We start from the raw sequence: 10,816 nt of genomic DNA on the forward strand, positions 1-10,816 counted from the left end.
TGCATAATATTCCATGGTGTGTATGCACTACATATACTCTGCAGATTATACAATCTACCACTGAGGGACACCTAGGGTGATTCTGTCTTCACTATTGTTAATAGTGCAGTGATGAACACATGAGTGCATGTGTCTTTTTGGTATAATGATCTATTTTATTTTGAGCGTGTACCAGTAATCCCAGTACCAGGATTGCTGGGTTGAATGGTAGTTTGTTTTAAGGTCATTGAGAAATCTCCAAACTGCTTTCCACAGTGCCAGAACTAATTTACATTGTCACCAAAAGTGTATGTGTTCTCTTTTCTTTGCAGCCTCACCAGCAGCATGGGTTGTTTTGTAACTTTTTGATAATAAACGTTCTGACTGGTGTGAGATGTTATCTGTTTGTGGTTTTGATCTGCATTTCTGGGATGATTAGTGATGATGTACATTTTTCAAATATTTGTTAGCTGCTTGTATGTCTTCTTTTGAAATGTGTCTGTTCATGCTTTTTTTACATTTTTTAATGGAGTTATTTGGTTTTGGCTTTTTGATTTGTTAAAGTTCCTTATAGATTCTGGATATTAGACCTTTGTTGGATGCATAGTTCATGAATATTTTCTCCTATTCTGTAGATTGTCTGGTTCTATTTTTTTTTTTTTTTTTGAGACAAAGTGTCACTCACTCTATCACACAGTCTGAAGTGTAGTGGCACAATCTCGGGTCACTGTAACCTCCACCTTCCGGATTCAAGCAATTCTCCTGCCTCAGCCTCCTGAGTAGCTGGGATTATAGGTGCCTGCCATTATGCCCTGCTAATTTTTGTATTTTTAGTAGAGATGAGGTTTTACCATGTTGGTCAGGCTGGTCTTGAACTCCTGATCTTGAGCGTTCTGCCCACCTCAGCCTTCCAAAGTGCTGGGATTACAGGCGTGAGGCACTGCACTAGGCATAGGTTGTCTGTTTATTCTGTTGATATAGTTTATTTTGCTGTGCAGAACTTAAATCTTTAATTTATTTTAGTAATATTTAGGTTATTTGTAAAGTGATTACTTAGTTAGCTTAGAATTTATCAACTTGCTATTATTTTCTATTTGTTCCATCTGTTCCTTTCTCCTCCTTTTCCTCTGCCTCTGCCATTTTTTGATTGAGTGATGCTTTTAATTAACTTTTGTCTTCCAGAACGCTCATTAGCTATAACTCTGTTTTTTTATGTTAGTGTTTGCTTTAGTGTTCATAGTGTACATCTTTAATTTATTAACCTTTTCCTTCATACTGTGATGATCCACTACATTCCCATAATAAACCTTCAAAATTTTATTCAGTTACCCTACTCCTAGCCCTTGTGTTATTTTTGTCATACAATATTTAAATATGCTACCTTTATTTACACCTTGGAATGTTTAGTTAACATTTTAAATAGAGTAATTAGACTCAATGTAACAAATGGGCCTACGTGAACATCAAATAATATATTTCTATTAAGGACACTATATTGTTACTATGTTTAATTAAAGACAATTGTCCTCTAAAGGTATTTAATAATAAGAAAAGTCTTATATATTTAATTATGTTGTTACCATTTCTAATATTCTTCCTTCCATTAGGTATATCTGAATATCCATCTGGTATTGTTTTGCTTCTGTGGCAGGCAGTCCTCAAGATTGTCCCATGATCCCCAATTCTTGGTATCTACAACATATGTATTTTCCTCTCACATTGTACTCCAGCTATATGATGAATCCTAAGCCAGTGCTATGCAGATAACCTATTCATAAATTCTTCACAATATGAAGCTTTGTGAATTAATAAATATTTATTGCTTTAAATTGCTAAGCACTGTATGGATTGTTATGCCACAGTATATAACTAATAAAGATTTTGACAACTGGAAGTAAAGCGTTGTGATTTAGGAGTGGCTTTGAAATGACAGTAGGTATTAGTGAGGGTCTAAAATGACTTGAAGAGAGCGACATAAATGTTATTTTAAAAATCTGGGCAGAGATAGACATCTAGTTTCATTTTTCTGCATATGGTTAACCAGTTTTCCCAGTACCATTTACTGAAGAGACTGTTCTTTTCCCAATGTATGTTCTTGGTACTGTTGGCGAAATTAGTTGGTTTATAAAAAAATATATATAGTTTTTTGTTCTCTATTCTGTCTTGTTGTTTATGTGTCTGTTTTTATTCTAATATCATGCTGTTTTGAGTTAGTATAGCTTTGTAGTATATTTTGAAGTCAGCTAATGTGATGCCTAAAGCTTTGTTCTTTTTGCTCAGGATTCCTTTGGCTATTCAGAATCTTTTGTGGTTCCATATGAATTTCAGGACTGTTTTATCTATTACTATGAAGAACATCATTGGTATTTGGAGACTGATTTCATTGAATCTGTACATTGTTTAAGGTAGTTTTGGCATTTTCACAATATTAATTCTTCCAATCAATGAGCATGGAATATTTTTCCATTTTTTGTGTCCTTTTTAATTTTTTTCATCAGTGTTGGGAAAAATAGATAACCATATGCAGAAAAGTAAAACTACACTTCTATCTCACATCATATACAAAAATCAAATCAGAATTAACCAAAGATTTAAATCTAAGACCTGAAACTATAAAACTAATAGAAGAAAACATTGGGAAAATGCTCAAGGACATTGGTCTGGGCAACGATCTTTTGAGTAAGATCTCAAAAGCATAGACAACAAAAGCAAAAATAGACAAATGAGATCACATCAAGCTGAAAAGATTTCGCAGACCAAAAGAAACAACAAAGTGAAGAGACAACGCACAGAACTGGAGAAAACATTTGCAATTTATTCATCTGACAAGGGATTAATAACCAGAAGAGACAAGAAACTCAAACAACTCAATAGCAATATTGTAGGAACCTTGGGGTGTTGCTTTTCTGGCCAGAAACCTCTGTGGCCAGCGGTGCCTTTGCCTGAGTTTCGCTTAGGCCCACTGGGCTCGTTCAGCCCACTCAGCCTGGCAGGCTGTGCTCGGGTCATGATACAGACCTAGATTCCATGCCTGCCAAGGGCAAGCCAGGTGTGGAGTGGCGAGGGATATGTGAGCCAACGAGTGTGGGGTCTGCCCACTGAGCACAGTCAGACATGCTGGCTGCTGCAATGGGGAGGGCAGCTCCAAGTACCGGCATGGGCAACAGTTCTCTGTGAGGCTGCAGCTGGACCTGGCACACTGCAAACAGCTTCCACAGCTGCCACTGGGAAATGCAGTGGTGCCCAGAAGCTTGGAGATTCCAGGAACTGCAAGGCCCCAAAGAAGGAGTCACATCCCTGGCTTGGGGAGTTCCCAGGTCTGGGGTCCCCAAAGGATTACAGCTCTTCTCTCCTTCTCTTTACCCACAATGTGATAATAAAGGGTGTGTTCAGCCCTGTTTGTGTCACAGCTCTTGTAGCCATGCCATTCAGCCAGTCCCAAGTCCTTGTCCTGCATGCAGGAAGAATGAGGTATGTGGACAAGTGGAGGGCGAGCAAGGTGAAGAGGAGCTTTATTAAGTGACAGAATAGCTCATAGGAGGCCCTGGAGTAGGTGGCTCCTCTCTGTAGGCAGGTCTTCACACGGAGTGTTCAGCCCTCAGAAGACAGGAGGCCCTGGAGCCTGGTAACTCCTCCCTGCAGCTGATCATCCCAACGTCTGCTCAGCTCTGGCTGAGCCCAGGCTTTTATGGGTCTCAGAGGGCAGGAAGTGCACACTGGTTTGTCCATGAGTGGCCATGGGTGGGCCCCAAAAAGGCACCACAAGTTCCCACTCCTGTCTGTGGGACTGGCAACCTGGCCCCCAGCATTCAGGCCCTCCCTGGTCTGAAGGTAGAGCCTCACCAGGGACCTGTCCCCTTCCACCCAAAACCCTGTCTGCCTCCTGCTGCCATTCATGGTGTCCAGGCTGTAGGTGCCAAGGGGCACCTGCAGGCCAGTGCAGAGCTGCCCTCAGCCCTCCATTAGCTTCCCTCCTGTGCTCAGCAGCACCCAAAGTCTGGAGGGAGCTGAGGTGGCAGGGGGCTGGAATGTCAACACTGCCCCAAGCGTGTGCACACCTGTCCAGGCTGTGACAGCACCCTAGCTTGGCCCCAACTTTATTCTGAGATCAGAGTGGGCACTGACAGCAGGGAGAAGCCAGGCAGTGGGAGCAAAGATTTCCAGGCCTTCAAGCGTCGGGGGGGTACTTTCCTAGGCCCCCAAGAGTGCGGGGATGCCTGGGTCCACAGCTGCAGTTTGGGTGGCTCCAGCTGTGGTGGGGGCGGGGCGTGGACATTAGAGCTCCTTCCTGCTCCATGGTGTAGGAGGCCCAGGTCTGCCCGTTAGGCAGTGGCAACTGGCCCTGGAGAGCAGGGCTCCTGCCTGCTCCTGGTCCCCTCAAGTGTACAGGGAGGCCCAGGAGGGTGGGGTTCCTGCCAGCTCCATGGAGCAGGAAGCCTGGGTTCACAGCTGTGATTTGGGCAGCGGTTGCAACACCCAGAGACTTCCTGCCCCACCAATCCAGGAGAAGTGGGACTCTCATTTGTCCCCAGCTCCCAGCTCCACGGATGTGCAGCAGTGTGCAGTCCCAGTTGTGCCTCACTGCTGCAGCCAGCATGGTGGCAGCAGCTGGTCTAGTTGGTCCTCTGCTGCCATCAGCAATAAGCCCAAATAATATGATTAAAAATAGCAAAGTATCTGAACAGACATTTTTCAAAAGAAGACACACAACTAAGCATGTGAAAAAATGTTCAACAGGCCAGGGCACAGTGGCTCACACCTGTAATCCCAGCATTTTGGGAGGCCGAGGCGGGTGGATCACCTGAGGCCAGAAGTTTGAGACCAGCCTGGCCAATGTGGTGAAAACCCGTCTCTACTAAAAATACAAAAAAAAATTAGCCAGACGTGGTGGCAGGTGCCTGTAATCCCAGCTACTCGGGAGGCTGAGGCAGGAGAATCACTTTAACCCAGGAGGTGGAGGTTTCAGTAAGCTGAGATCGCGCCATTGCACTCCAGGATGGGCAACAAGAGTTGGCAACTCCATCTCAAAAAAAAAAAAAAAAAGTTGAACATCACCAACATCACCAATCATCAGAGAAATGCAAATCAAAACCACAGTGGGATATCCTCTCACTGAAGGTGAAATGACTAGTAAAAAAGGGAATAACTGATGCTGAAAGGGATGTGGAGAAGGGGGAACCCTTGCACACTGTCGGTGACAATGTAAATTAGTACAGCCAATATGGAGGTCCTCAAAAAACTAAACCTACAACTACAACATGATCCAGCAATCCCACTACTGTGTATATATCTACAGGAATAGAAATCAGTATATTGAAGAGTTTTATGGACTCCCATGTTTACTGCAGCATTATTGACAATAGTCAAAATATAGAATCAACCTAAGTGCCCATCAATGGATGAATGAAGAAAGAAAACATGATATATATGCACAGTGGAATATTATTCAGCTGTGAAAAAGAATGAAATTCCATCATTTGTAGGAACATAGATGGAACTGGAAGGAACTATATATTAAGTGAGTTAATCCAGTCACAGAAAGACAAACATCGTATATTCTCACTCATATTTAGGAGCTAAGAAAGTGAATACATGAAAGTAGAAAGTAGATTGGTGGTTACCACCTAGTGTAAAAAAAGATAAAAGTTTAAGCTGATAGATATCGTAATTACCCTGATTTGATCATTACACTTAATATAAACATGTCAAATTATCACATGTAGCCCAAAATATGTACATATGTTAAATAAATACTGGGGGTGGGGGGGGGTTCCTGTGATGTAGTGGCAGAAAATTAAGCAAGATTGTCATTTGCAGTTATGTGGAAGTTAGAATTGCCTTGATAAACTGGATTTATAAGCTAGGGAGAATTCCAAACAGATTATCAAAAGAGCTAGTTAATTACTTCCTATTTCTTATTGTAAGATATGAGAAACAAACAAACTGAAGAAATAATTTTTCAAAACACCCCCACATATTTGACAGTTTTAAAAATCCTTAGCCTTTTTAGGTGTCAAAAGGTACAAAATTAATGAATGGCTTCTGATCAAAGATCAAATCCAGGGCACTGCAGTTAGAAAATAGTGGCACCTAAGGTGTGATTGTAAAAATCTTTTGTTCAAATCTCATAAACATCCACATTGGTACCTCATAATGCTACACGGTTAGAAAAGGCTCTACAAAAATATTAAGGGTGTGTTTCACATATTCTCTGAATCCATTATTATGGCTTCTAGGAAGATGACAGTGTTGTGCCCAGGCAGAGGCCCATTTAAAATTAAGAATATCTTACTTTGAAAAGACTTATTGGTGTGACTTTTGTTTTTTTATTATTATTTTTTGAGACGAAGTCTTGCTATGCTGCCTAGGCTGGAGTGCAATGGTGTGATCTCACCTCATTGTAACTTCCGCCTCCCAGATTCAAGTGATTCTCCTGTCTCAGCCTACCGAGTAGCTGGGATTACAGGCATGTGCCACCGCACCAGGCTAATTTTTGTACTTTTAGTAGAGATGGGATTTTGCCATGTTGGCCCGGCTGGTCTTCAACTCCTGGCCTCAAGTAATACTCCTGCCTAGGCCTCCCCAAGTGCTGGGATTACAGACATTAGCCACGGCACCTGGCCTGTTGGTGTGAATTTTGTTGAACTGAGTGAATTGCAGTAAGATTCACAGAAGATTTACAATTTTAAAATAATCATATATGAAGAAATATTGCCAATGTGAACTGAAAAGGGCACAGACCAGACACAATAGAAAGAAGTCTTTGCATTCCTCTCCCAACCTGTTCTGCTTTTGAGAAGCAGGCTGAGAAAATTATTCTGCTGCAAACATGTCCTAACTTTCAAGGAAAAGAAGAATGAGAAGGTAGAACCTGGAGCAGAGATGGTAGAGCTGAGAGCCACGGAGAATTTTTTTTTTTTTTTTTTTTTGAGATGGAATCTCACTCTGTTGACCAGTCTGGAGTGCAGTGGTGCAATCTTGGCTTACTGCAACCTCTGCCTACCAGGTTCAAGTAATTCTCCTGCCTCAGCCTCCTGAGTAGCTGGGATTACAGGCGTGCACCCACCATGCCTGGCTAATTTTTGTATTTTTTTTAGTAGAGACAGGGTTTCACCATGTTGGTCAGGCTGGTCTCGAATTCCTGATCTCGTGATCTGCCAGCCTCGGCCTCCCAAAGTGCTGGGATTACAGGCATGAGCCAACGCGACCGGCCTGCCAGGGAGAATTTTTCTTAGGCGTTGAGAGCTAATCAAGGAACTTCCAACGTTTACCTGGCAGGATTTCAGAACTGACATGAATGAGGGTTTGCTTTTGCCTTTTATTTTATCCCCTTTTGAATGTGAGGATCTATAGTGGATTTTCTATGCATATCCCATGATTATATTTTGTGTGGGTGAGGGTTGAATAAATTGTTAACTAAATTAACAAACCCAAGCAGCAAAATCCAGACTTAGACGTAATTCAGAAGACAAGATTCTGTATTTTGAGGTGATGTTTTAATGAGATGAGATTTTGTAGGCCTTGAGAAAGTATGCATATGTTTTGCGGGTTGTAGTGATATTAATCCTTGGGGGCCAAAGGGCAGACTGTGGTAGTTAACCTTAAGGTGGCCCCAGTGATTCCCAAGTCCTGTAATCATACCTTTGCGTAGTATCCTACCACACTATACCAGGGTTTGTATATGAGACTAACATACAGTCTAAGTGATGGACAACATTTCCAAGGTGAGGTTATAAAAGATTATAGACTTCATAATGACCACTGGATCTCTGTTTCTGATCACTTGTTCTGTGGTAACTCAGTTGACATGTCATTAGGACACTGATGCACCCTTTAGAGAAACCCATTATGACAAGAAATGGAAACCTCTGGCCAGCAGTCACTAGGGATTGAAGTTTGCTAGCAATCAATTGCATGACCATGTTAGCAGATTCTCAAACCCCAACTGAGTGTTAAAATAACCAAAACCAGCCAGGCACGGTGGCTCACGCCTGTAATCTCAGCACTTTGGGAGGCCGAGGCAGGCGGATCACGAGGTCAGGAGACCGAGACCATCCTGGACAACACGGTGAAACCCCGTCTCTACTAAAAAATAGAAAAAAATAGCCGGGTGTGGTGGGGGTGCCTGTAGTCCCAGCTACTCGGGAGGCTGAGGCAGGAGAATGGCGTGAACCCGGGAGGCAGAGCTTGCAGTGAGCCGAGAGCGTGCCACTGCACTCCAGTCTGGGAAACAGAGTGAGACTCCCTCTCAAAAAAATAAAATAAAATAAAATAAAATAATAACAAAAACCCCAGCATGACTAAATATCTGTGTAAGTCTTTGTCCCAGAGTCCCCCAGCTAACCCATTCTTGGACTCTAAAGTCTCAGAAAGTTTGTGAGATAGTAAATCCTTATAGTTTAAAGATGTTGTGTTTTGGGGTAATGGTTTATACATGAATAGACATGCAATACATCATCTACCTGAGGAAATTCCTTTAATATTTCTTGTAGTGCAGTTGTGCTGGTGATGAATATTTTCTGTTTTTATATTTATAAAAAAAACTTCATTAACATTTTGAAAGATATTATTAATAAACATAGATGTCTTGGTTAACAGCCTTTTTTCCTTTCAGTATTTTAAAGATGGCTTCTTTTCTCTTCTGCATTGTTTTTAATAAGAAGTGTCCTATTATTCCTACCTTTGTTCCTCTACATTTAAACATACTTCTATCTCTGACTGCTCTATTTTTTTCCTTTTAAACACCTAGTTTGAAGAATTTGATTATTATGGTAGGTAACTTCTAAGATGACCCCAACATTCTTTACTTTCTGGTATTTAAGTGCTTGTGTAATTCCCTATACTTAAATTTGTGGGTTGGACTTGGCTTCAAATCAAGTAAATATCAAAAATGTAATGGGATATCACTTTTATGATTAGGTTACATAAGATGGTGACTTCTATCTTGCTTACAGAATCTCTCTTTTGTTGGCTTTGATGAAAAAAGTTGCTGTGTTATAGAGTCCCATCTGGCAAGGAACTGAAGATGTCCTCCAGTCAACAGACAGCAAGGAATTAAGCCTTTTACATCAACAATCCTTGAAGAAATTAATCCTGCGAACAACACCTAAGTGGGCTTGGATCTGGATCCTTCCCCAGTCAATTCTTCAGAGGAGACTTAAGCACCAGCTGGTATTTGGGTTGAAGCCTTGTGAGACACCCTGAAGCAAAAAACCCACGTAAGAAACCAACAGAAACTGTGAAATAGTAGATGTGTGTTGCTTTGAGCAACAAAGTTTTAGGGTAATTTGTTATGGAAAAATAAATATTATAATGTGCATGAATAAACTTTTGTTATTCAAACTAACCATTATAATCATTGGCTATATATAATGTAGTCTTAAATGGGAGAGGCCTTTGAATTGACTTTCTTTGAATAATCTTTTGCTGACATATGTTTTCCATGCTGGCAGAATTAATAGTTAATGTATAGTAATTCCTTTACTAGTAATAGTCATACACATTTCCAAATGACATGTATTTATTGGAATATTTTGAATCAATAAAGTTAATATGAAGAATATTTGGGTTTTAACTACTTGATTCCTCTATTTGAAAAAGTTATTACAATTTAATGAATCTCATATTGTATATTTGCATAGGATTTTCAATTCAGATTTCTTTGTAAAAAAATATTGTAAATGAAGTAACCCTCTGACAAATAAATGTGGATTTTGTCTGAAAGCAGATCAAATAAATGTGTTTGGTTATATGGGACCCCTAAGAACAATTCCAAGCACCTTTGGAGGATGTGGCTCATTTCTATATAAACATATCATAAATTTGTAACTATATAAGAACATACCATGCACACTAATCTCAGATATACAAAAAGTAGTTAAGAATCTTTAAAGTATACTGGGTACTATCCAGCAAAAAAACCTTTTAAAGTGGTTCAGAATGTAACTTTTTCACGTTGGGTTGTGGAAATTAAAAACTGTTTTAGAAATGTCTTTGATAACAAGAGTAGTTCCCAAGGTTTGTCTATCAGAAACAGCTGATATTAAGATATCTACATGGTAATGTTTCCTAACTTTAGTCATTTGTCAATTTTTCGTTATGATAATCTTACAGGCCGACTCTGAATCACAATTACTCTTTATTGATATGGATTAGGCTGATCTATATTCCAACAACTAATTGTCTTTGTATATAAATATAGGTATACATAGATATATACCTATACAGATATAGATATATGGCTATATATCCTCAATTCCTACTACACTGAAGTAATGATTTACCTTTATCATTGTGGAATCTGGATTTATTCCTCTCTTGACTGGAGTTAGTGGCCAAACTGGGGCTCATTTACCATCTTTTGCTTGGGAAAATTTCTAATCAGGTTATTTTGGCAATAAGCAAATTCTGCACCTAAAGTCTGGAAATCAAACTCCAATTTAAGATAACTGCCAAATCATAGCAATAATTGAAGTAACGAAAAACTGCAATCTAAAAGCTAGCATGGTATACCAGAAGTATATTACCTCAGCCTGTGAGACAATCTGCTCATGAACATTTTGGGTTACATCCTGAAACCATTTTTTATTTTGAGTTCTCACTCATTTTGAGCCCAAGTTTCTTAGAAATTATGGGGAAGATAATGAGATTGTAATGTGAGGATATATTTGAAGATTATTCAAAATTTTTTAAAAATCTATTGCTTATTGAAAGTCAGCAGAAGATACTTTAAAAAAATAGACCCTTATAGTTTTAAAAGATATTACTATAGAAATATTTTAAAAGTATCTATTTTTCTCAGAATTTCTTTTATATAAGAAATCTAGTAGTAATCTCT

At 39.8% G+C, this 10,816-nt stretch overlaps 1 protein-coding gene across 2 annotated transcripts in view; it reads left to right on the forward strand.

The window, feature by feature from the left end:
* The window catches only part of LOC129463631 (UPF0764 protein C16orf89-like), a 36,441-nt gene extending 26,697 nt beyond the window's left edge, over positions 1-9,744 (forward strand). Inside the window, exon 3 of one of the 2 annotated variants that reach the window (XR_008651249.2) lies at positions 8,980-9,744. The gene's annotated coding sequence lies outside the window, so the exon portion shown is untranslated. Of the gene's footprint in view, positions 1-1,586; positions 1,868-8,979 lie in introns of those variants that run through there. The other variant, XM_063618781.1, reaches the window with a different exon arrangement.
* The last annotated feature ends 1,072 nt before the right edge of the window (positions 9,745-10,816 follow it).

This window comes from Symphalangus syndactylus, chromosome 15, assembly GCF_028878055.3.
Source record: "Symphalangus syndactylus isolate Jambi chromosome 15, NHGRI_mSymSyn1-v2.1_pri, whole genome shotgun sequence".
In the NCBI taxonomy this organism is placed as follows: domain Eukaryota; kingdom Metazoa; phylum Chordata; class Mammalia; order Primates; family Hylobatidae; genus Symphalangus; species Symphalangus syndactylus.